The sequence below is a fragment of the Aotus nancymaae genome, unplaced genomic scaffold (assembly GCF_030222135.1).
Source record: "Aotus nancymaae isolate 86718 unplaced genomic scaffold, 86718_ANA_hifiasm-v0.15.2.pri h1tg000008l, whole genome shotgun sequence".
Lineage (NCBI taxonomy): Eukaryota > Metazoa > Chordata > Mammalia > Primates > Aotidae > Aotus > Aotus nancymaae.
This window is the reverse complement of record NW_026988419.1, coordinates 64,676,484-64,702,406: the sequence shown is the minus strand read 5'-3', so window position 1 is coordinate 64,702,406 and position 25,923 is coordinate 64,676,484. Positions and strand designations below refer to the sequence as shown.

At 42.5% G+C, this 25,923-nt stretch overlaps 1 long non-coding RNA gene across 1 annotated transcript; it reads left to right on the top strand.

Moving 5' to 3' along the window:
- The first annotated feature begins 1,164 nt into the window (after positions 1–1,164).
- LOC135273674 (uncharacterized) lies at positions 1,165–24,919 on the top strand. The gene is made up of 3 exons (XR_010341499.1): positions 1,165–1,279; positions 2,902–3,013; positions 23,707–24,919. It is a non-coding gene; the product is annotated as an uncharacterized LOC135273674 (long non-coding RNA).
- Positions 24,920–25,923: the final 1,004 nt, after the last annotated feature.

The following is a 25,923-nucleotide window of genomic DNA, read 5'->3' as shown; positions in this document are numbered from 1 at the left end:
TGAGGTAGAGAAATGTTGTCGTGTCTGTTGGTTGCTGAAAGCTTTCTTTTGAGCTGCATGTTTTCATACCACTTGCCCTTTCTTCACTGAGTTTTCGTTTTCCTGATTTATTTGCTTAATATCTTTAAGGTAGATTCTGGATATTAGCCTTCATCAGATGCATATGTGGGAACATTTTCTCTCATTGTGCAGGCTGTTTGTTCACTCTGTTGGTCATTTCTTCTGTGCAGCAGCTCTTTTGTGTATTAGGTGCCACTGAGCAATAATTGTTTTAGTTGCACTTGCTTTTGGAGACTGAGACACATCCATGCTGTGCCAGATCCTCTGTCAGGAAGGGTGCTTCTAGGTTCTCTTGCAGGCTCTTCATAGTTTGAGGTCTTGCATTTACATCTTTCATTCATCTTGAGTTTATGTCTGTACACCGTGAGACACGGGGCCCACTGTTTTTCTTCTGCAGCTGGCTAGTCATTTATGCCAGCGCCATCTATTGAAAGGAGAGAGTCCTTTCTCCAAAGCTTATTTTTGTGGATTTTGTTGAAGATCAGATGGTGTTAGGGGTGAGGGTTTACATCTGGGTCCTCTAATCTGTTCCACTGCTCTGTGTGGAATGGGGTTCCTAGCTTTTCAATGAAATTTAACATCAGGAAGTGTGATACAACTGAGGTAGTTTGGATTTCTCAGGATTGCTTTGGAAATTCAATGTGTTTTGTGGTCCACATGAATTTTAGCATTGCGTATTTACATAGTTTTTAAAAGGTTGGTCATATAGTAAAGGTATACAATGGAGGGAGTTAGAGTGGGGCATTTTGATTAATGCAGACACAGAGGGATGATAAAATCAGGATATGTAGAGTCTCTATTATCAGAAACAGTTGTTAATTTCTTTGTGGTGAAAACATTTGGAATCTCCCAGATGTTGTGAAAAGGGTGTGATGTTGTGTTAACCTCTGGTCACTTGGCTGTGGAACAGCGAGAAGCAATTCATTCCTCTCATCTAAGTGTGACTTTGTGTCTGCCTATTTCTGATCTCTGCCCGTGCCCCTTCTTCCCTCCAACCTTTAGTAACTGTGATTGTGCTTTCTAGACCTATGCAATAAAGCCGTTTATTTTGGATTCTACATTAGTTTTTCTTTTTCTTCCTGTCTTAGGTCATATACTATGATGTCCTCCAGGTTCAACAGTGTGGCTCCAAATGATGAAATTTCATTCTGGTTTTCTGGCTGAAGATGATTCTATTTGTGTACATCCACCAGGTATCCCTTCATCTGTGGATGGGCAGGTAAGTCTATTCTTTGTCTTGGCAATTGTGCATAGTGCTACAGTCCACATAGGATGGCAGATGCCTCTTGCATGGACTGATTTCTTTTGCCTGAAAGTATACTTAGTAGTAGACTTGTTAGATGAAGTGGTAGTTATAGGTTAAACTTTTGGGGGAACCTCCCATTGGTTTCTGTAGTATGTATACTGATTAACATTCTTACCAAATGAGTTCCTCTGTGGAAATTTACACCAGCATTTGTGTCGCTTTTAATGTATTTTATTGCTTTGATAACATCCATATGAATTATAGTGAGATGATGTGTGTTGCTTTGATTTACATCTTTCTCATGATTTTTGATATTATCTAAGTTTTTAAAACTTGTTTTCAATATTATATCTTCTTTGCAGAAATGTCTATATAGGTTCTTTGGCCCCATTTTGTTTAGTTATTAATTTCTCTTTTGTGTTTTTGCTAGTAAGTAGTGTTTGTTGCTTAGACATTTTGAAGACAACTTTTCATCAGACGTAGGTTTGCCAAAACCTTTCTTGTAAACTTCAGGATAATTTTTTATTTTATTTGCGGTTTTTAAAACATTCTGCTTGGGCACAAACTCTAATATATGATGCAGTCCCACATGTGTCTGTTTTCTTGCTGTCCTTTGATGTAGGTGACTGATGAGGAAAAACAGAATCATGAGCAAACTAATCCATCACCTATGAGTTTTTCCCCCTGTATTTTTTATTTTGTTTTGGCACACTGTGAGCACAGATCCACATTGACCTAAATATACCCACACGTACGTCTTCTCATTGGAAGAGTTTGATGCTTTCAACTTTTGTTTATGAGTCTCTAATTCATTTTGAGTTAATCTTTGGTCTTTTTACACAATCGGGGTCCTATTTTACTTATGTAGGGATGTCCAGTTTTCAAATCCATTTACTAAACAGATTCCCCTTTCTTTGTTGTGTCTATCATTGTTCTTTTACAAAACGTGTACACTACCTAGGAATCTGGGTTTGTGATTGAGCTCCCTCATTCTGTCTGTTGGTCTGGGTTTCTCACTTAGTGCCAGTCATCTATTGATTAGATAACTGGCTTTTCAATCTAATTTCAAATGGAGGACAGTGATGCATTCCATGTACTTTGTATTTTCAGGATTGCTTTGAAATTCAGGGTGTTTCATGGTTCCATGTAAATTTTAGTGTCATTGGTATCCTTTTTTTAATTAAAAAGAAGAGAGATTGCCCTAGAGATTATAACTAGAAGATACAGGGGCCATTTTGATATGGGTACACTTAGCATATTGATCAAATCACAATATTTAGCATCTATGAAGTCCTCTAGGCATTATTTGTCTGTGGAGATGATACTCAGAATCCTTTCCAGCCATTTGGAAAATTCACTGCAATATTAACCCTGGTCGCCCTGCTATAGAAGAGAAGGGCAGGATCTGTTTTCTAAGTGTAACTTTGTACCCATTACCAATCCCTGCCTAGGCCCCCCTTCCCTACAGCCTCTGGTAACCACTGTTGAACTTTCTACCTCTGTGAGGTCAAGCGTTTTAGATTCCACATGCATGAGATCATGCAGTACATGCCTTTCTCTGCCTGGCTTATTTCATTTAACATAATGTTCCTTAGGTTTTTCCACGTGGCTGCAAGTGACGAGATTTCACTCATTTCTATGATTGAAGAATATTCTGCTCTGGATGTATATTGCAGTTTCCTCATCCCTTCATCAATGGATGAACAGGTAGGTGTATTTCCTATCCTGGCTATCGTGAGTACTGCAGTACAGAGGGCAAGGCAGGTATCTCTTCCACATGGGAATGGAATGATGGCTAGATGAAATGGCGTTTTTACTTTGTTTGAGGCACTTCCAGCTGTTTTTCCTAGTGTGTGTAGACATTGACATTCCCACCAATAGTGTATGAGAAGAGTTTCCCCTTCTGGAAGTCTATACTAGTTGTTTCCTTTTAAAACTTTTATTTCTGTTTTAGGTAACATTCATTCTATGTGGATGGAAGTGGTATCTCAGTGTGGTTTTCCTTGACATTCTTGTGAGAATTAGCTCTTTTGAGAGACTTTTCTTTTACCTGTGAGTGTTTCACGTCTACTTTGCAGACATGTCTATTCAGGTCCTTTGCCCAGTCTTAGCTTGGGTGTTTGTTTTTGTTTCTGTTTTTGTTTCCCCCCACATGGTAGTGTTAGTTTCTTGCACATATTTTATAATGACCCCTTTCAAAGACAGGATTTTCCATAGTTTTCTTTCAGTCTGTAAGGCACCTTCTCTTCTGTTCATTGTTTTCTTTTCCCTGTGTATGTGTGTCTGTGTGTCTGTGTGTCTGCGTGTGTCTGCCTGTGTGTGTATGTGTGTCTGTGTATCTTTGTGTCTGCATGTGTCTGCCTGTGTCTGCGTGTCTGTGTGTGTGTCTCCGTGTCTGCCTGTGTGCGTATGTGTGTCTGTGTGCCTGTGTGTGTCTGTGTGTTTCTGCCTGTGTGTGTATGTTTGTGTGTCTGTGTGTGTCTGCCTGTGTGTGTATGCTTGTCTGGGTGTGTCCGTGTGTCTGCGTGTGTCTGCCTGTGTCAGCCTGTGTGCGTATGCATGTCTGGGTGTGTCCGTGTGTCTGCGTGTGTCTGCCTGTGTTGGCCTGTGTGCATATGCATGTCTGGGTATCTGCCTGTGTGCGTATGCATGTCTGGGTGTGTCTGCGTGTGTCTGCCTGTGTCGGCCTGTGTGCCTTTGCGTGTCTGGGTGTGTCCATGTGTCTGTGTGTGTCTGCCTGTGTCAGCCTGTGTGCATTTGCATGTCTGGGTGTGTCCATGTGTCTGCGTGTGTCGGCCTGTGTCGGTCTGTGTGCATTTGCGTGTCTGGATGTGTCCATGTGTCTGCGTGTGTCAGTCTCTTTGCAGGTCTGGGTATGTCCGTGTGTCTGCCTGTGTGCATTGGCGGGTCTGGGTGTGTCCGTGTGTCTGCGTGTGTCTGCGTGTAGCTGTGTCAGCCTGTGTGTGTTTGCGGGTCTGGGTGTGTCCGTGTGTCTGCGTGTGTCGGCCTCTTTGCAGGTCTGGGTGTGTCCGTGTGTCTGCCTGTGTGCGTTTGCGGGTCTGGGTGTGTCTGTGTGTCTGCATGTATCTGCGTGTAGCTGTGTCGGCCTGTGTGTGTTTGTGGGTCTGGGTGTGTCCGTGTGTCTGCCTGTGTCTGCCTGTGTCTGCCTGTGTGCGTATGCATGTCTGGGTGTGTCCGTGTGTCTGCCTGTGTCTGCCTGTGTGCGTATGTGTGTCTGGGTGTGTTCGTGTGTCTGCCTGTGTGTGTATGCATGTCTGGGTGTGTTGCTGTGTCTGCCTGTGTCTGCCTGTGTGCGTATGCGTGTCAGGGTGTGTCGGTGTGTCTGTGTGTGTCTGCCTACACACTGTGGAATGATTATATCACACTAATGAACATGTCTATCGCCTGGAAGACAGTTGGTATTCAGTATCTGTGGGTTCCATGTCTGCAGCTCCAAGCAACTACAGTTCAAAATGTTAAAATAATTATACAAATAAAAAGCAATACAGGCTGGGCATGGTGGCTCTTGCCTGTAATCCCAACACTTTGGAAGGCCAAGTTGGGCGGATCACATGAGGTCACAGGAGTTCAAGAACAGCCTGGCTAACACAGTGAAACACTGTCTGTACTACAAATACAAAAATCAGCCAGGTGTGGTGGCATGCATCTGTAATCCCAGCTTCTCAGGAGGCAGGAGAATCGCTTGAACCCAGGAGACAGAGGTTGCAGTGAGCTGAGATGATGCCACGGCACTCCAGCCTGAGCAACAGAGTGAGACACCTCTGCCTCAAAAAAAAAAAAAAAAATACCCACCAAAACAATGCAGCATAACAACTACTGACATGGCATTTCCATTGTATTAGGTATTATAAGTAATCTAGAGATCATTTAAAGTATATGGGAGGAGGAGTGTGTGTGATATGCAAATGCTGTGCCATTTTATATCTGGGACTTAAGCATCCCTGGATTTTGTGATCCACGAGGGTCCTGAAACCAGTCCCCAACAGATACCCAGGGATGACTGTACTTAGTATTTTTTGTAGTGAAAACCTATAAAATCTTTTTTCTTTTGAGAGGGTGTCTCACTCTGTCACCCAGGCTGGAGTGCAGTGGCAAGATCTCAGCTCACTGCAACTTCCATCCCCCAGGTTCAAGCAATTCTCCTGCCTCAGCCTCCTGAGTAGCTGGGATTACAGGCCCCTGCCACCACACTCAGCTAATTTTTGTATTTTTAGTAGAGATGGGGTTTCACCATGTTGGCCAGGCTGGTCTCGAACTCCTGATCTCAGGTTATCCACCTGCCTCGGCCTCCCAAAGTGCTGGGATTACAGGCCTGAGCCACCCCACCTGGCCTAAAATCTTTTTTTTAAATAAGCAAATTTGAAATATACAATATGTTATTATTGATGATGATCATCATGCTGTACACCCTGTTCCTCCTTCTGCCCCCCACCATGCCCCACAGCAGCCTCTGGGAACCACCAATCTGCTCTCCACTTCCGTGTGCTGGACTTCCTTGGTTCATGGCAACCTCCACTTCCCTGGTTCAAGTGATTCTCCTGCCTCAGCCTCCCAAGTAGCTGGAATTACAGGCATGCACCACAAGAGCTGGCTATTTTATATATTTTTAGTAGAGATGGGGTTTTATAATGTTGGCCAGGCTGGTCTGAAACTCCTGACCTCAGATGATCCACCCAATTTGGCCTCCCAATGTGCTGGGATTATAGGTGTGAGCCACTATGCCAGCCACCTTCAGGCTTTTATTCCAGTGTCACCTTCTTTAGTGGGACCTCCCCTGCCCACCCTTCTCAAACAGCAGCCCCTTTCCCCACACACTCTTCCCTGCCTCCTTGGAGCTGTTGGTTTTCCTCCAGAGCACAAACCTGCCTCTGACATAGAGGAGATCTGGCTGAATTTTCTGGCTTATTGACCTTTTCCCTGCTCTAGAAAGTTGGCCTTGGTGGTGTCTCACACCTGTAATCCCAGCACTTTGGGAGGCCGAGGTGGGTGGATCACCTGAGGTTAAGAATTTGAGACCAGCCTGAAACAACATGGAGAAACCCCATCTCTACAAAATTACCTGGGCATGGTGGTGGGTGCCTGTAGTCCCAGCTACTCGGGAGGCTGAGGCTGGAGAATCACTTGAACCCAGGAGGCAGAGGTTTCGGTGAGCTGAGATCACACCATTGCACTCCAGCCTGGGCAACAATAGTGAAACTCTGTCCCCTCATCTCCCCCCAAAAAAAGAATGTTGGACCTTTTGCCTCCCCGGAATCAAGTGTTTGTTCATATTTTGTTCCTTACTGAACCTTCAGTGCCCTGATGATGCTGGGCATACAGCAGGTGCACCTGCTCACTGAAAATGCAGGGGAGGTGCCAGTGCAGCAGTGAACCCCGTAAGACCCCATCTCACATTTCCAGGGCTTACCCTCTGCCTTGGGGGTTCCCCGGCAGGCACCAGCACCCGGGACTGCCATGGAGAAAGCTGACCTGTAGAGTCTCCAGGGTTGGCGTCGTGCCAGATGCTCTCACGCTTGCTACAGAAAGACTGGGGGATGGGAGTGGTTAAGACTTTGACAGGACAGTAATAGAAATGGTGGAGCATGGAATCTCACCAGAATTGGGAGAAAAGGCCGGAGTCATAGCGGGTAGAGGTCACTGGTCTGGAGTTCTGGGGAGGCCAAAAGACTATCATAGTGGAAGGACTGAGGGCAGGAGAGATTACGATGGACTCTGTATAAACTAATAATAAGGGCGCTAAGCTATGATGGTGGTGTGGGTTAGCGATCTTTCACCTCAAGTAATTAAATTGAATTGAAAGCTCAGTTGAATTGAACACTCAACCCAAATTGTCTTCGACAATGAAGGGCATGTGGTGGCTTTTACCATAAAAAGGCTGGAGGCAGGACCTCCTGGGCTGGTTTTCCAGCAAAGGATACAGGGTTTGTGCATTTCAGCTTGTCTAGCTGCCGTTGCATTGCCCACCAGAGAGGTACCAATTTACTCTCTCACAGATAATGTACAGGAGTGTTTATTTCAGGAAGCCCCAGGTCAATTTTTTTTTCTTTTTTTTTTATTGCATTTTAGGTTTTGGGGTACATGTGAAGAACATGCAAGATTGTTGGATAGGTGCATATGTGGCAGTGTGATTTGCTGCCTTCCTCCCCTTCACCTATATGTGGCATTTCTCCCCATGCTATCTCTCCCCTACTCTCCACCCCCTGCTGTCCCTCCCCTATTTCCCCCCAGCAGACCCCAGTGTGTAGTGCTCCCCTCCCTGTGTCCATGTGTTCTCATTGTTCAACACCCACCTATGAGTGAGAACATGCGGTGTTTGATTTTGTGTTCTTGTGTCAGTTTGCTGAGAATGATGGTTTCCAGGTTCATCCATGTCCCTACAAAGGACACAAACACATCATTTTTGATGGCTGCATAATATTCCATGGTGTATATGTGCCACATTTTCCCTGTCCAGTCTATCATTGACGGGCCTTTGGGTTGGTTCCAGGTCTTTGCTATTGTAAACAGTGCTGCAATGAACATTCGTGTGCATGTGTCCTTACAGTACAATGATTTATAATCCTTTGGATATATACCTAGTAATGGGATTGCTGGGTCAAATAGAATTTCTATTTCCAGGTCCTTGAGGAATCGCCACACTGTCTTCCACAATGGTTGAACTAATTTACACTCCCACCAACAGTGTAAAAGTGTTCCTATTTCTCCACATCCTCTCCAGCATCTGTTGTCTCCAGATTTTTTAATGATCGCCATTCTAGCTGGCGTGAGATGGTATCTCAATGTAGTTTTGATTTGCATTTCTCTAATGAACAGTGATGGTGAGCATTTTTTCATATGTTTGTTGGCCTCATGTATGTCTTCTTTTATAAAGTATCTGTTCATATCCTTCACCTACTTTTGAATGGGCTTGTTTTTTTCTTGTAAATCTGTTTTAGTTCCTTGTAGATTCTGGATATCAGCCCTTTGTCAGATGGGTAAGCTGCAAAAATTTTTTCCCATTCTGTTGGTTGCCAATTCACTCTAATGACTGTTTCTTTTGCCGTGCAGAAGCCGTGGAGTTTGAGTAGGTCCCATTTGTCTATTTTGGCTTTTGTTGCCAATGCTTTTGGTGTCTCAGGTCAATTTTTTAATCTTTACAGATTTTCTGGGTTAAAAGGATGGCTGATGTTGAGCATCATTTTCTTTTTTCAGGAGCTCAGTTGTATTTCTTCTTCTATGGACTGCAATTTTGTGCCCACCTCTATTTTTCTTTTTCACCCTCCTTCCCTCCCTCCCTTCCTTCTTTTCTTTTTTTCTTTCTTTCTTTTTTCTTTTTTTTTTTTTTTTTTTGAGATGCAGCCCCACTTTGTTGCCCAGGCTGGAGTGCAATGGTGTGATCTTGGCTCCTGAAACCTCCATCTCCCAGGTTCAAGTGATTCTTGTGCCTCAGCCCCTCTACTAGCTAGGATTACAGGCACATGCCACCACACCCAGCTAATTTTTGTATTTTTAGTAGAAACGGGGTGTCACCATGTTGGCCAAACTGGTCTTGAACTTTTGGCCTCAAGTGATCTGCCTGCCTTGGCCTCCTGGAGTGCTGGGATTACAGCCTTGAGCTACTGAGGCTGGCTCCCCCCTTTTTTTTTTGAGAGTGTCTCACTCCATCACCAGGCTGGAGTACAGTGGCAGAATCATGGCTCACTGCAGCTTCAACCTCTCAGGCTCAAGCAGTCATCTCATCTCAGCCTTCCAAGTAGCTAGGACTACAGGAATGTGCCACCATGCCCAGCTCATTTTTTTTTTTTTTTTTGAAGAGATGGGGTTTCACTGTATTGTCCTGGCTGGTCTCAAACTCCTGGGCTCAAGCAATCTGTCTGCCTCAACCTCTCAAAGTGCTGGGATTACAGGCGTGAGCCATCTCACCCAGCCTTCATCTCTATTTTCCTGTGTTGTTAGCTTTTTTCTTTTTTTTTTTTTTAAGGAGTGAGAAGAGATATGTGGACACTGATTCACACTCATCTAAGAGAATAAATATAGTTCCAGTAGCTATTATGTGTGAGGCACTGCATTTGGCCCAGAGGAGGATAAATTAGTAAGCAAAATAAGGCTCTCTCTGCCTTCACAGAGGTCCTAAGCTATCCAGGAAGATTAATGTGATGGACTGAGTATTCGTGTTTTCCCCAAATTCATATGTTGAAGCCCTAAGGCCCATGTGATGGTGTTTGGAGATGAGGTCCTTGAGAGATAATTAGGTTTAGAGGAGGTCATGAGACTATGGTCCTCCTGATGGGATTAACATCATTCTAAGAAGAGGAAGAGACCAGAACTCTCTTTCTCCATCTTGTGAAGATAAACTGAGAAGGTTGCTGTCTGCAGGAGGGTAAGGGAGCCCTCATCAGACTCTGGATCTGGTGGTACCTTGAAATTGGACTTCCCAGCCTCCAGAACTGTGAGAAATAAATGTCTGTTGTTCAAGCCATCTAATCTATTATATTTTGTTGTGGTGTCCTGAGCTGATGAAGACAATTGCCAAGTAAACAGACAACACAATGCTGTGTAACTGCAGGCCAGTTTAGGATGCCAGAGGATCACAGGGAAGGAACACCTAATTTAAACTCTAGGAATCAGGAGAAACTTCTTAGAGGCAAGGTCAGGAACAGCAGACCCTGACTCCACCTGGTAATACAACAACTATCTCTTTCCTACAGCAAAAATACTACTAGTAGTAGTAGTAGTAGTAGTAGTAATAGTAACAGTAATGGTAATAATTATAGCACATTGAGGGCTTGTTCTAAGCATGTTATATCCATTAGTTCATTTAATCTTTTTTTAAAGAAAAAAAAAGGAATAAAGAAAGAGAAAGAAAAAAAATAATGAAAAAGAGGAAGAAAAAGGAAGAGAAAGAGGGAGAGAGAATGGGAGTATTGCTTTATTGCCCAGGCTAGAATGCAGTCTAAAAATGGGAATTGAAAACCTCTTTTATGCCAATAATTGTGCTTAACAATGGAGACAGAAAGGAATAAGGGAAGAAAATAACAAACAAGCAGCCAACCAATATTTCATTTACTGCCATTTGATGCTAGCTGGCTGTCTTGCCCATTAGTTGATGTAAGTTCTTCATTATGTTAATGCTGTTTACTTTTTGATATATTTTTGGAAAATTTTTGGAAAGGCTGATACTGATTGTTCCTTTATATGTGTAGTTCTTCTTTCAGAAGCTCTTATAAAGCAGGTCTGGTGATGGTGAAATCTCTAAGTACTTGCTTATTCACAAAAGATTTTATTTTTCCTTCACTTGTGAAGCTTAGTTTGGCTGGATATGAAATTCTGCATTGAAAGTTCTTTTCTTTAAGGATGTTGAATATTGGCCCCCACTCTTTTCTGGCTTGTAGGGTTTCTGCTGAGAGATCTGCTGTAAGTCTGATGGGTTTCCATTTGTGGGTAACCTGACCTTTCTCTCGGGCTGCTCTTAGTGTTTTCTCCTTCATTTCAACCCTAATGAATCTGAGGATTATGTGCCTTGGGGTTGGTCTTCTTGAGGAATATCTTTGTGGTGTTCTCTGTATCACCTGGAGTTGAATATTACCCTGCCTTACTAGGTTGGGAAAGTTTTTCTGAATAATATCCTGAAGAGTATTTTCCAACTTGGATTCATTCTCTTCATCACATTCAGGTACATCTATCAAATGTAGATTAGGTCTTTTCACATAGTCCCATATTTCTTGGAGACTTTGCTCATTCCTTTTTATTCTTTTTTCTCTAATCTTGACTTCTCATTTTATTTCATTAAGTTGGTCTTCAACCTCTGATATCCTTTCTTCTGCTTGATCAATTCGACTGTTAAAACTTGTGCATACTTCATGAAGTTCTCATGTTGTGTTTTTCAGCTCCATTAATTCACTTATATTCCTCTCTAAATTGTCTATTCTCGTTAGGATTTCATCAAACCTTTTTTCAAAGTTCTTAGTTTCTTTGCATTGGTTTAGAACAAGTTCTTTTCATTCACAGAAGTTTCTTATCATCCACCTTCTGAAGACTACTTCTGTTAATGGAAAGCACTCATTCTCCATCAGTCCTTGTTCCATTGCTGATGAGGAACTGTGATCCCCTGTAGAGGGAGAGGCATTCTGATTTTGGGTATTCTCAGCTTTTTTATGCTGGTTTCTTCCCATCATTGTAAATTTATCCACCTGTCATCTTTGTGATTACTGACTTTCAAATTAGATCTCTGAGTGGATGTCCAACTTGTTGATTCCCAGCACCGAAATCTGAGCAATCCACTATGCCGGCCAAAACAGTGGTGTTAAGATTGATGGTGCTTTTCTGCCAGGGAATCTCCAGTCTAGCTCCCTTCTTGAGTCCATCCTTCAATCAGCTGAATAGGTGACTCTGTCTTCCTGGAGCTCCAAACAACATCAGCCAAAAGGGGACACTGTCCTGCTCACTCTGCACCAAGAACTGCTGTGCTGAGGCACCAGCAAAACCGCTGCGCCGGCAACAAGAGTCGCGCTGGTGACCTGTGGGGCTCCTCCACTGGGAATCTCCTGGTCAGTGAGCAAGAAAAATTCATCTGAAAGTGTGGCATCCTCTCGTTCTCTGCACTTTCACTGAGAGCTACAATCCCGAGCTGCTAGTGATCAGCCATCTTGGATCTCTCTCCCACTTTTTTTCTTTCTTATTGATTTATGAATGATCTTTACATATTAAGCAGATGAACTTTTTTTCTTTAGTAAGAGTTGTAAATAGTTTTTTTCCCCAGTTTCTTATTTGTCTTCTGATTTTGTTTATGTTGTCACTTTTGGAAAAATTTTTTTTGTTTATGAGGTTTGTTTTTTATATTTATGTTACCAGAAACTTAAACTAAGGTGGAGAGAAAGAGAAATGTTTGAAATACATGCTGTGTGTGTGTGTGTGTGTGTGTGTGTGTGTGTGTGTGTGTGTGTAGCAGGTAGAATGGAAAGAACAGGAAGTATTTTTTGAAGCTATATTAATAGGTGACTTTTGAAGTCTTTTCAGAGGACTGAGCAACGGAGGCCTGAAAACAATCTTTAGATACCACAGTTCAGGGACAGGAGAAAAAACATGGAATTAAGGAGATAGAAAAGGAGCTATCTGGTATGGCAAATGCCACTGGAAAGGACAGTGGGTGTCCCATGGTTGAAGGCTGTCAAGGCCTCCAGAATCAGCCTTCCTTCCAGTGGCCTCAGTCCCAGCCACAGTCCTGCGTATCTGAGACTGGCAGATGAATGGTTAATGTCATTGACTCTGGGCCTTCTCTTGTATTTTAAGGCAGGGTGCTTACAAAGCGCAATTCAGTAAATAATTAATCTTATAGAATTGATGTAAAATCTTAATCATAGCAGCTGGGCAGTGTCTTATTTCTGTAATCTCAGCACTTTGGGAGGCCAAGGTGGGTGGATCACTTGAGATCAAGAGTTTGAGACCAGCATGGCCAACATGGTGAAATCCTGTCTTTACTAAAAATACAAAAAATTACCCAGGCATGGTGTTGTGTGCCTGTAGTCCCAGCTGCTTGGGAGACTGAGACAAGAGAATCACTTTGACCCAGCAGGCAGAAGTTGTAGTGAGCTGAGACTGCACCAGTGCACCCCAGCCTGGGCAATAAGAGTGAAACTCTGTCTAAAAAACAACAACAACAACAACAACAACCTTAATTGTAGCAGCAACCTTTTACATATTAACATTCTCCCCTCATCCTCTCCTTTCTCTGTATTTTTGATAAAGTGCCCATCTAGAGGCTTCAGGGCATGTGTGCATTCTGAAGGATGCGTTTGACTTTGAAAGCCCATCTGAGATTGCAAATCTCATCTTGGCTGAGAACTGTGAGGCTGCCCTGGCTCTTCATCTCTATAGGGGAGGCCGCCTTTTGCAAGGTAACCCTCTTTCTCTTCAAAGGTAAAATACCAGAAATACTGAAAACCAGAAGTGCCTGCAATGTCCAATAATGCAGGAAACAATGTCTCCTATTTATTCAATTCAGAAATGGGAGACATGCAATAATCTCTTCGATTTGTTTTCCTAGTACATAATTTTCTTAAATGTTATAACTGTGTCAATAAAGAATAGATGTATATTGAAGCTGTTTTTTACCATAGTAAGAGTATCATCTGAATTTTGTTTGTTTGTTTGTTTTTTGAGACAGGGTCTTCCTCTGTCACCCAGGCTGGAGTGCAGTGATGCAATCTCGGCTCACTGCAACCTCCACTTCCTGGGCTCAAGCAATCCTCCCACTTCAGTCTTCCAAGTAGCTGGAACTACAGGTGCATGCCACCATGTTCCCTAATTTTTATTTTTATTTTTGCAGAGATAGAGTTTCACCATTGTTGCCCAGGCAGGTTTTGAACTCCTTTACTCTACACTGGGGCAACACTCAAGTGATCCATCCTTCTCGGCCTCCCAAAGTGCTGAGATCACAGGCATAAGCCTGGCCCTGAATTCTTTCAATGCATATTTCATCTTTCAAAATATATTTTTTCAAAAGGATTCTTTTACAAATATAAAAAAGCACTTATGAAAGACATTGGTCAACCCATCAATTTATGAGGAAACTACTAAGATGTTAAAACCAGTTTAAGGCACATTTGAGCAACTGGAGTTTAAATTGGCAATTTGATAAAGAATATCAGAGTAAATTCACTAGGTTAGTTGCAGAACTGACTGACATCCAACAAGGCAATGGGCCCCAAGCTTTGGAAATATCTTTTCTACTGGACAGAAGTGATTTACATCTCTCCCTGACATGAAGCTACAAATGACTCAATGTAACTTCACAGAATATGAGCTCTGAATAAATAGTACATAATGAAGTCAAACAACAATATACTCTATCATAAAATTAATCTTTGGAAGACCCTTTTAAATGTGGCATCTTAGGACATTGCAAGAAAATGCATGTGCACCTTACTTATTCTTATTGTATTCTTGACCTTCTTTTCAGGTTGCAGAACATTTTTCTTAACACTCCTAAGACCCATCTGACTTTACTGAGAGTATAGGAGGCAACAGATAAAGCAAGACAGATATTTTTGCTTTTGTTCAGCCTGAGTGACTTTCCTCAAACATGAATTAAATGACACAGTAGTGGTATCATTTGTGCTGCACCATTTTAAGGGTAATATATATAGCATATCATTTGAGGATCAAAATTATCTCCAGTCATCAACACACCAGATTAAATTTTGGTCAGAGAAATGTGTCATGCTTCTAACATTTTTAGAAGTTTTTTGCTAACAGTGATTTTTTAAAAAAATTTCTTTACACTGTATCAAACCTTATTTAAGCTCCAGCTGTTTTTCCTGCCTCCTATGCCTTAGAACGTTGAGCCCTCTTTGAACAGTCTCTTCAATATATGGGCACATCTTACTATGTGTTCTTTATTTTCTCAGGTAATACATGAAAATTACCCCAGTGTAGAGTAAAATGTAACTGAGTGGTATAGTATGAAAAGCAAGCCTGTCTTCCACCTCTTATCCTCACTGTATTATTTCTCATTTCCAGAGGCAACCTACAGTTATCATTTTCTTGTGTATATTCTCCTAGAAATATATATATACTGTATTGGTTAACTATTATTATGTGACAAATTACCCTCCAAACTTAGTTGCTTATAGCAGTACATTTGTTATCTAATAGTTCCTGAGGGCATTCAAAAGCAGCTTAGCTGGGCGGTCTGTCTCAGGGTTTCCCATGAGGCTACAGTCTTGTCTGGTGGTTTGACTGGGGCTTGCAGATGTGCATCTATGACGGTGCACTCACAAGGCCATTGGTGGGAGACCTCAAGTCCCAAGGTGGACCCCTGATAGCTCAGCAGGAACCTTTGAAAGGTGGTCACTGACTCTTGCAGCTCTTTTATGCAGTCACAAAGCCTTGGCCCTGAGTTTAGTGATTCTATTGACTGTGAGTTATGTTGCCTTCTTTTCTTTTCTTCTTTGACTTTTAAGTTCAGCAGTACATGTGCAGGATGTTCAGGTTTGTTACTTAGGTAAACGTGTGCCATGGTAGTTTGCTGCACAGATCATCCCATCACCTAGGTATTAAGCCCAGAATTCATTAGCTAGTCTTCCTGATGCTCTCCCTCCTCCCACCCCACCCCCAATAAGTTGTGTTGTTTTCTGTAAAGTGATATCTATTTTTTACTTTCTTTCTTCTTTTTTTTTCTCTTTTCTTTTTTTGATACAGAGTCTTAATCTGTGGTCCAGGCTAGAGTGCAGTGGCATGATCTGGGCTCACTACAACCTCCGCCTAGCAGGTTCAAGTGATTCTCATTCCTCAGCCTCCAGAATACCTGGAATAGCTGGGATTACAGGCATATACCACCACACCAAGCTGATTTTTGTATTTTTAGTAGAAACAGGCTTTCACCATGTTGGCCAGGCTGGTCTCAAATTCCTGACTTCAGGTGATCTGGCTGCCTTGGCCTCCCAAAGTGCTGGGATTACAGTCATGAGCCACTGTGTGTGGCCCCTATTGTTTCTTTTAAAGTGTTTTATGCACATACGTGGAACATTTCATTCCCATGAATGGGATTAAATCTGTATATTTAACTCCTAGCTTAGCTACTTTTCCAAATCCACAAAGCCATGTCTATCATATTCTTTTTATTGGCTGTGAGGTATTCCACTGTAAGAATGCACTGTACTTATTAAAACTGTTTCTCTTGTTTTTGTTTGTTTGTTTGTTTGTTTTGTTTTTTTTTTTTTTTTTTTGCTATTCCAAGGAAGACTGGCATATTTTCTATTATATTTCTTTACTCCACTGTATGAGGATGTTAGAAATATAAATTCCTGGGAAAACCTGTAGGCCAAAGGGCTGTGTAATTTTTGTTTTGATTGACACTGACAAATTACTGTATGGAAGGGTTATTCCAGTTCAGATGGGCAAGAACCTATTTCTCCCCTAGTCAGGCTGCTGGGTTTTTGTTTTTCTTTCCTTCACTTACAGTTCTCAATTTTACCATGCTTGATCTCTGCTGCAAATAAACACAAAATCATCTGAAGTTAGGTTTGCTTCTCCTAAGAGTTGAAGGTGGAGAGTATTCCTCTGCAAAACCAACCTGTTCCCAGGGGAAAAATCAATTGCATTGTTCAGTCTCACAAACACTGAGAACTGAAGCCACGCTACTCTGAGTAAATTTGGTTAAACTTTGGCTTGTTCATTCCTGATTGTTGTCCATATGGAAGTTTAACAGTGCTTATTCCTCAGGGTTATGTTTTTGAAGGTTAAATCTCTGTGTAGCATAATGTGTAAAAAGCACTAGCACCATTGTCAATAAGAAGACCTGCCCTGTGCACCATGAGCTTTTCACTTACCAAGGTGTCGGGGACTTTCTCTGCAACAGTTGCGGATGTCGAGTTGCCCTACTCTGTGGCTAACTGGCTGTATGATAGTTCATTCTATGCATACACTATGCATTTCTTAGACAGCCTTCTATTGATTAAACTGTAATTTAAAATATATAGCAGTTATTGACTTTAATTTTTTTTCAGATAGTACTTTTATTTTTTTTATTTTTATTTTTAAACAAAAGAATCGAAAATTTATTATGTAGGAATGACAACAATAAATTTAAATGCCAACATGTGTATTCCCTGTGGCATTTTTTTTATTGTATTTTAGGTTCTGGGGTACAAGTGCAGATCATGAAGGGTTGTTTTATGGACACTTACATGGCAAGGTGGTTTGCTGCCTCCATCCCCCATCACCTATATCTGGCATTTCTTCCCCCGCAACTGTCCCTCCCCTAGCCCCCCTCAACAGACCCCAGTGTGTGATGCTCCCCTCCCTCTGCCCATTTGTTCTAATTGTTCAATGCCCATCTATGAGTGAGAGCATGCGATGTTTGATTTTCTGTTCCTGTGTCAGTTTGCTGAGAATGATGGTTTCTAGATTCATCCATGTCCCTAAAAAGGACACAAACTCATTGTTTTTTTTATGGCTGCATAGTATTAAATTACTTATGGAGGTGACTTGGAAACTAGGTAAAAATACAAAGAAGATAATATGGCACCTGCAATTTTGCCACCCAGAGATGACCACTGTGTCATCTAGCTAAGTAGTATATGCAAATAATGGAAAATAGCACATTATCAACATTAATACACATTACAGATATATTGCAGGTATAATGCAAATTTTTTGTTTTATTGAGATGGAATCTGGCTCTCGTCACCAAAGCTAGAGTGCAATGGCTCGATCTTGGCTCACTGCAACCTCTGCTTCCTGGGTTCAAGCAATTCTCCTGCCTCAGCCTCCTAAGTAGCTGGAATTACAGGCATGCGCCACCATGACCAGCTAATTTTTATATTTTAATAGAGATGGGGTTTTACCATGTTGGCAAGGTTGGTCTTGAACTCCTGACTTCAGGTGATCCACATGCCTTGGCCTCCTGAAATGCTGGGATTACAGATTTGAGCCACCGCACCCAGCCCGAAAATGTTTTAAAGAATGATGTCAACTTTCATTCTTTCAGTTATGGACCAATTACTATATGAATGTCAAAGTAACACATGGTATTTATTTCTCCTTCTTGAGCATGTCTGTAAAATATTTTTGACATGCATATCAATCCATCATTTCAAGTGTATAAAAACAGAACTTTATAGGTGTCCTTAACTGAGACGGAATAGAACCTGTTCACAGGTAGTATGCTTTCTGGGCTCTTGCCTATATTCCCTAAATGGCACACAAGGAAAAACTTACGAGTTAATTTGATGCTGGCCGAGAGTATGGTAATGAAGCTCTTCTGTTTCTTTTTAAGAATATGCTTTAGGCTTGAACCTAAGGAGGAATCAGATAGGGTCGGGTGGCTGATTAAGAAGCCACATTTAGGAAACTATGATTTTCTGTTTATCTCAGCAAAGCTGGGATAAAAGACAAAATTCTAGCACAAGCACTGATTTATGAATAAGACCAGTTACTGGGTGGCTCTGAGTCAACCCCCTTGGAAAATAGCTGTGTACCACTCTTTATCCTCAGTGCATTTCAGCAAATGCTGTTTGAGGACCTAACTTTGAATAGCCATGACATTAGAGCAAGGGGTACAGACATAAATAAGAGAATCTTCCAGTCTACAAATAAAACCCAAGACCTTCTGATACATGGCATGACATAGAAGGGAAAGAATTTACTTCTGAGAGACTTGGAGAAGACTTCAGAAATGAGGGGATGACTGAGTAGGGTTTTGAAAAGTGAATAAGAGTTTGCAGTTATATGCTTGAAAAATGAAAAACAGAAGTACCATAGGATCCAGCCATCCCACTTCTGGGTATATGTGCAAAGGAAATGAATTTCGTGTGTGAAAGAGATATCTGCAACCCCATGTTCACTGCAGAACTATTCAAAATAGCCAGGACTGGAATCAACCTGTGTCCACTGATGGTAAATGGATACAGAAAATGTGGTGTATATATATGTAATGGAAAAGGAAGGATATTCTGTCATTTGTAGCTATATGAATGAGCCTGGAGAACATAATGCAAAACACAATAAGCCAGGCACAGAAATACAAACACCACGTGGATCTCACTTGCATGTGAAATCTCAAAAGTCAAATAGAGGCAGAGGTTAGTAGGATGGCTACCAGGTGCTCAGGATTGGTCAAAAAGTACAAAATTTCAGTTAGGAGGAAAACATTCAAGATCTGCTGCACAGCATGGTGATGGTAGTAAGTAATAATGTATTGTATACTTGAAAATGCTAAGAGAGGGGCCAGGTGTGGTGGCTCACACCTGTAATCCCAGCACTTTGGAAGGCCGAGGTGGGCAGATCACTTGAGGTCATGAGTTTGAGACCAGCCTGGCCAACATGGTGAAACCCTGTCTCTATTAAAAATACAAACACTAGCTAGGCGTGGTGGTGGTGCCTGTAATCTCAGCTACTTGGGAGGCTGAGACAAGAGTAGCACCTTGAACCCAGGATGCTGAGGCTGCAGTGAGCCAAGATAGAACCACTGCACTCCAGCCTAGGCAACCAAGTGAGACTCTGTCTCAAAAAATAAAAATTAAAAATTAAATTAAATTTAAAAATTGCAAGAGAGTAGTAGGTTTTAAGTGTTCTCATCACAAATAAATGATAAATATGTGAGGTAATACATATGTTAATTAGCTTAATTTTTTTTTTTTTTTTTTTTAAGAAATGGAATCTTGCTGTGTTTCCCAGGCTGGTCTCAAACTCCTGGGCTGAAGCAATCCCCACATCTTGGTCTCTCAAAGTGCTGAGATTACAGGTGTGAGCCACTGCGCTTGGCCTAATTAGCTTGATTTAGCCATTCCACAATGTAGTGATAATTTAAAACATCATGTTGTACACCATATATATACACAATAACAAAAAGAGAGTTTGCAAAAATATTTTCTCTACATCATGCCATAGCAGAGTACTTCTAGAATTTTTCACTTGCAATCATGGGTGAATTTATAATAGCCTTTTTTTGAGACAGAGTGTTACTCTGTCACCCAGGCCAGAGTGCAATGGCACCATCTTGGCTCACTGCAACTTCTGCCTTCCAGTTTCAAGCAATTCTACCACAGCCTCCCAGGTAGCTGGGATTACAGGCATGCACCACCATTCCCAGCTAATTTTTGTATTTTTAGTATAGACAAAGTTTCACCATGTTGGCCAGGCTGGTCTTGAACTCCTGACCTCAAGTGATCCACCCACCTCAGCCTCCCAAAGTGCTGGGATTACAGGTATGGGCCACTGCACCCAGCCTTATAATAGTCTTTTGCCATTAAGGCTAACATGCTACTTATTTAAAACTTTATTTTCTTAACAATAGAATGAGCATTGAAAAAATAGAAAACTAAATGAAATATCCCATATTCCCTTCTAAGTACTAATTTCTGGATACATGTATTTAAAACTTCTTTAGTATAAAACATGGTGAAACTAGCTCTCACGAGGTCTGCCTTGTACCAGAATGTCATATATAGTCTCACCAGTCAGCTAATTAATATGATCTCCATTTCACAGATGATATAGCAGAAGGGTCAGAGAAACTGAGTAAGTTGCACAAAATCATGCCTCTTGTAGGTGGAGAACCAGGATTCTAACCTGGGGCTGTCTGGAGTGAAAGTCCTATGATTTCTCCAAATAGGTCAAATTAGCTTTGACAATATGGTTATTGCTGCTGGGCTGATTGAGTTTGCTGAAAGGGCTGTCGTCTTAAGTACTAAATATGCTCACACCTTTTAAACAACCTCGTTGATAGTGTGTATCTTTTAGGTGTCTATTTTTCTGTCTTTGGCAATTTCACTGAAAAAGACTTTCCTATTATTTTCCTTAGCCTTCTTCAGTAGCAGTTTTTATTGGGGGAACATTCCAGATATGGTTTGGCTTTGTCCCCACCCAAATCCCATCTTGAATTATAGTTCCCACAATTCTCATGTGCTGTGGGAGGGACCTGGTGGGAAGTCATTGAATCATGAGGTGGGCCTTTCCCGTGCTAGTCTCATGATAGTGAATACGTCTCACATGATCTGATGGTTTTATAAAGGGGCGTTTCCCTGCCCAAGCTCTCTTGTCTTGTCTGCCACTATGTGAGACACGCCTTTCACCTTCTGCCATGATTGGGAAGCCTCTCTAGCCATGTGGAACTATAAGTCCATTAAACCTCTTTCTTTTGTAAATTGCCCAGACATATCCAATTGCCATACCAATTGGATATGTCTTTATCAGCAGCTTGAAAATGTTCTAATATAGTCCCTTTGTGGCATTAGAGTGTATCAGTTCCCACTGCTGCTGTAATAATTTACCACAAATCCAGTGGCTTCAAGCATCACAAATTCCTCACCTGACCTCCAGTTCTGGAGAATAATTGCTCCCAGAGATGTCCGAATCCTAATTTCCAGGACCCTTGAGGCTATGACCAGGGAGCTGGATCTGGAGGTTGGAAAGCTGAAGTGGGTCTCCCAGGCTGAACTTAAGGTGTCCGCAGCTGCACTCCTTCATGGAAGCTCTTAGGGAGAATCTGGTTTCTCATCTTTTCCAGCCTTGAGGGGCACCCACATGTCTTGGCTCATGGCCCTCCTCCATCTCCAGAGCCATCGGGCTGGTGGGTTCTTCCTCACTCTGAATTTGACTGTCTGGCCTCCTTCTTTCACTTATTTCTTTCTTTTTATTTTGAGATGGAGTCTCGCTCTTGTCCCCCAGGCTGAAGTTCAGTGGTGCGATCTCAGCTCACTGCAACCTCCGCCTCCTGGGTTCAAGCAATTCTCCTGCCTCAGCCTCCGGAGTAGCTGGAATTGCAGGTGCCTCCCACCATGCTTGGCTAAGTTTTGTATTTTTAGTAGAGATGAGGTTTCACCCTGTTGGCCAGGCTGGTCTTGAACTCCTGACCTCAGGTGATCCGCTCACCTTGGCCTCCCAAAGTGCTGGGATTACAGGCATGAGCCATTGTACCTGGCCTCCCTCTTTCACTGGTAACAACCCCTGTTGTTATGTTGAGCCTGTCTGGATAGTCTGCCAAAATGCCCTCCCCTGTCACAGCCTCATGTGTCCTGGGAATTAGGATGTGGACATCACTGGGAGCAATTATTCTCTCTTCCACAGATTCATGTCCTTCCCATATGAGAAAAATCTTCATTCTGTCACAACATCTCCCAAAGCCTAGACCCATCACCCATGGTGAACTCTCTCTGCTGGGTGGGCATTTCTGTGTCTTTTTGGAAAAGTTCTTACAGGTCTATAATAAGAAATTCCAACAACATAAAGTGTTACAGAGTGAAAAGTAAGTCTCACTCCCATCCTAGATCTTTTTGTTTTGTTCTGTTGTTGTTTGTTTTTTGAGACAGAGTCTTGCTCTATTGCCCAGGCTGGAGTGCAGTGGCATGATCTTGACTCACTGCAACCTCCGCCTTCTGGGTTTAAGTGATTCTCATGCCTCAACCTTCTGATTAGTGGGATTACAGGTGTGTACCACCACACCTGGCTAATTTTTGTATTTTTACAAAAATAGAGATGGAATTTTGCCATGTTGCCCAGGCTGGTCTCAAATTCATGGCCTCAGATGATCCGCCCGCCTTGGCCTCCCAAAGTGCTAGGATTACAGGTGTGAGCCTCTGTGACCAGCCTATCCCAGATCTGTAGCCTTCGAAGTCCCTTCCCCAGAGGTGACAACAGTTATTTTCTGTACTGTCACAGATGTTCTGTGCATAAAGAAATGTGTGCTTATGGTTTTTGTTTTTGTGCAAGAATCTTTTGTTCACCAAGATGCACTTTTTTTGGCCAGTCTTTCTGTGTGAGTACACACACACACAGCTCCAAAAATAAGAGTTGGTCTTCACCAATGCACACAACCTACAGGCTACTTCTCAAATTGTGCTACTTTTAGCCTTGCTGGAGCCATACGTATTATTGTTGGGCTCAATATCTGGAGCCTCAATTTATAGCAGTGGAATTCTAGGGTGCGAGTGAACTAGATAGAGAAAAAGAAGACAAGATCTGCTAATTTACATGACAAAAACAATTCAAAGCCCTATAAAAGAAAAGATCGGTTTCTTCTCCTTTAAGTATTTTGATAGAAACAGTTTGTTTGAGAAATCTAACTGGGTGAACTCCAGTTAGATCTGGTCTACTGGGTGATTTGTTGGCAATAGTCTCTTGACATTTTTAGTTAACTTTGGGAGCCCTTTCGGGGAGTCACTTTTGATGAGCACATCATTCAGCCTGGGATGGACAGGCCTAATGCCCTGCCCTGCCCATCTGTGCTCATGAAATGTTCATCAAGGAGGCAGGGCATGGACTCACCTGCTGCCTCCCATCTGCACAGGGGCCTGTCACTTGGAAAACACATACTCCCTTTGCAAATTCCTTCCCACTTTATGCCCTCAGCACCTTGCATTATTTTGGCCCTCATCCTAGTTGTGCCTTTCATAATTTATCACCCCTGCTGTACTGAACAGTTTAGGATATCATCAAGGTGGTCTTGAGGATATCCACAAGGTGATGCCTCTCTCTCCCCTGTTTTCATCCCAAGCTAGCATGGTGCCTGCTGGTGATGATGAACAACAGGACTCATTTGGAGAGTGCTTTTTTTTGTCATGAATTTTAATGATTCCAGATTAGCCCATTTCCTAGGAATGATAAGCTTGGCTTTGATAGATGATGGCTAACAAAATTTTTTATTTGCTAAAGTTTAAGATGAATTAGTTGAAGGTTAGCCCTGACAACACTGGTGGGGCCTCCCGTGATTGCTCTTGGTGCTGCGTTTATTGTAGTGATACCCATTCTGCTCTTCAGGAGAGGTGGATGCAGCTAAACATACAGCAGAACATGGCTCCTGTGATCTGGGAACATCGGTGTTTAAAATTCTTGCTTGGGAATTGTTGATTAAGGCTGTTGCTAGGGCTAAATTCTGCTTTGTGACTGTCATTGCTTTGCAGGCCACTGAATCCCTTTTGGAATCATCTTTGGTGGAACTGATGTAAATGAAGATGCCAACCAGAAAGAAAAAAATACAGTGATGAGAAGAGTTCTTGAGGAAGCCAGGTAATAATTGTGAGAATCTCACCCATGTCAAACACTTAAACTATGTGGATGGAATTAATTGAAACCGAAAGACTGAAGGAATCCATTGTCAGGAAGGTTTACATCTTACCACTTAAAACCAATTTCATGTAACCTTTTCTTTCATTTGTTACATTTTTATTCTGCCACCATTAGTCATTGCTAACAGGTTATTGCACTTAAGTCTTTAACTACAGTTGATATTAGAGAAGCCTCTTTAGAAGGGTCTACATGGAGCGGGGCACAGTGAGGCACACCTGTGTTCCTAGGTACTTGGGAGGCTGAAGGAAGAGGATCACTTGAGCCCAGGAGTCCAAGGCTGTAGGGTGCTATGGGTGCACTCCAGCCTGGGTGATAGCGCAAGCCCTCTTCTCAAAAAAGAGGTGATCTGAATGTAGAAAACACAGAACACAGGCAAACTCTAGCCTTATCAGCCCACAAATTAGGATATAGTTTGCATCAGGTTTGCCCAAGTTGACTGTGTTTGGCATGGCTCTTATCTATGTAGCTTTCTGAGATATATATATGCCATTTGCAAGAAGTGTCACAACCTGGGTTTCTAAATGGTGGCTCAGTCCTTTTCCTCGGATATGTCCCTCCAGCTGTCCCAGGAACCTCAGAGGTAGCTGCTGTGAGGACAGCGCTCTGTGCTCTGAGTGGTGCTTCTCAAAGGGGTCACTGTGATAATCCTGGAGGCTACCCTGCACATCTCCGATCCCAGACACCACCCACTGGCAGCACCCTCCAGGCACCACAGCTACCCAGTAGGTCTCCCTATAATTCTAGTGCCCCCAGGGTGGGGGAAATTACTATCCCCAGTTGAGAATTCCTTCCAGCACTGCACTTCCCAACTTTATCCATGTCAAGGTGGTGACAGAAGGTTCATGGGAAGCTGTTGTCCAGGACTGGCCCCTGCACTGGGCCCCAGCAGACCAGCCCAAGACAGAAAGGACTCATTCTTGCTGAGCACTGTGTAATCCAACTGAACTTTGAAATGGGGCAGTTTTCTTTTTTCTTTTATTTTCTCTTTTCTTTTCCCTTCCCTCCACTCTCCTCCCTTCCCCTTCCCTCCCTTCCCCTCCCCTCCCATCCCCTTTCCTCCCCTTCCCTCCCATCCCCTTCTTTTTTCTTGACAGTCTCACTCTGCTGCCAAGGCTAATGTGCAGTGGCAAGATCACGGCTCACTGCACCCTCTGTCTCCCAGGTTCAAACGATTCTCATGCCTCAGTCTCCTGAGTTGCTGGAATTACAGGCACCTGCCACAACACTCAGCTAATTTTTGTATTTTTAGCAGAGACAGTGTTTTGCCATTTGGCCAGGCTGGTCTTAAACCCCTGGCCTCAAGTGATCCACCTTCCTCAGCCTCCCAAAATGCTGGGATTACAGGCGTGAGCCACTGTGCCCAGCCTGAAATGGGCCAGTTTTCTAAAAAGTGAGAGATTCCAGCCAACTTCAGTCATCAGAATAGGGAAGTCTCCTTTGCTTTAACCGTATAGGGAAAGTAACTCTGAAATGCCCATCTGCTTTTTGTTTTCTGTGTCCAACTATAAAACACACCACCTCCGCTCAGCTCATCAGAACACTTATTCTGTTTCATACAATGAGGTGCTGCCTGATTCTAGAATTGCTAATAAAAGCCCATTATGAGCTTTGAACTAGATTTGTTGTCATTGTGCCTTTTCACAAGGCATACTTAGAAAATTATTGTATTTGTACAGTAATTTAAAGTGGGTTGAAAGGTTTGATTTAAAAAATCACTCCCATTTCTTTTTCTAACAAATGCAATAATAAGAAATAAAATAAAGATAAAAGTAGGCCAGGCAAGGTGGTGGCTCAGGCCTGTAATCCTAGCACTTTGGGAGGCCCAAGGAGGGTGTGTCATTTGAGGTTAGGAGTTTGAGACCAGCCTGGCCAATATGGTGAAACCCTGTCTCTATTAAAAATATAAAAATTAGCTAGGAGTGGTGGTAGGTGCTTGTAATTGGGGGTATTTGAGAGGCTGAGGCAGGAGAATCACTTAATCCCAGAGGTGGCCAGGCATCATGGCTCGTGCCTGTAATCCTAGCACTTTGGGAGGCTGAGGCAGGCAGATC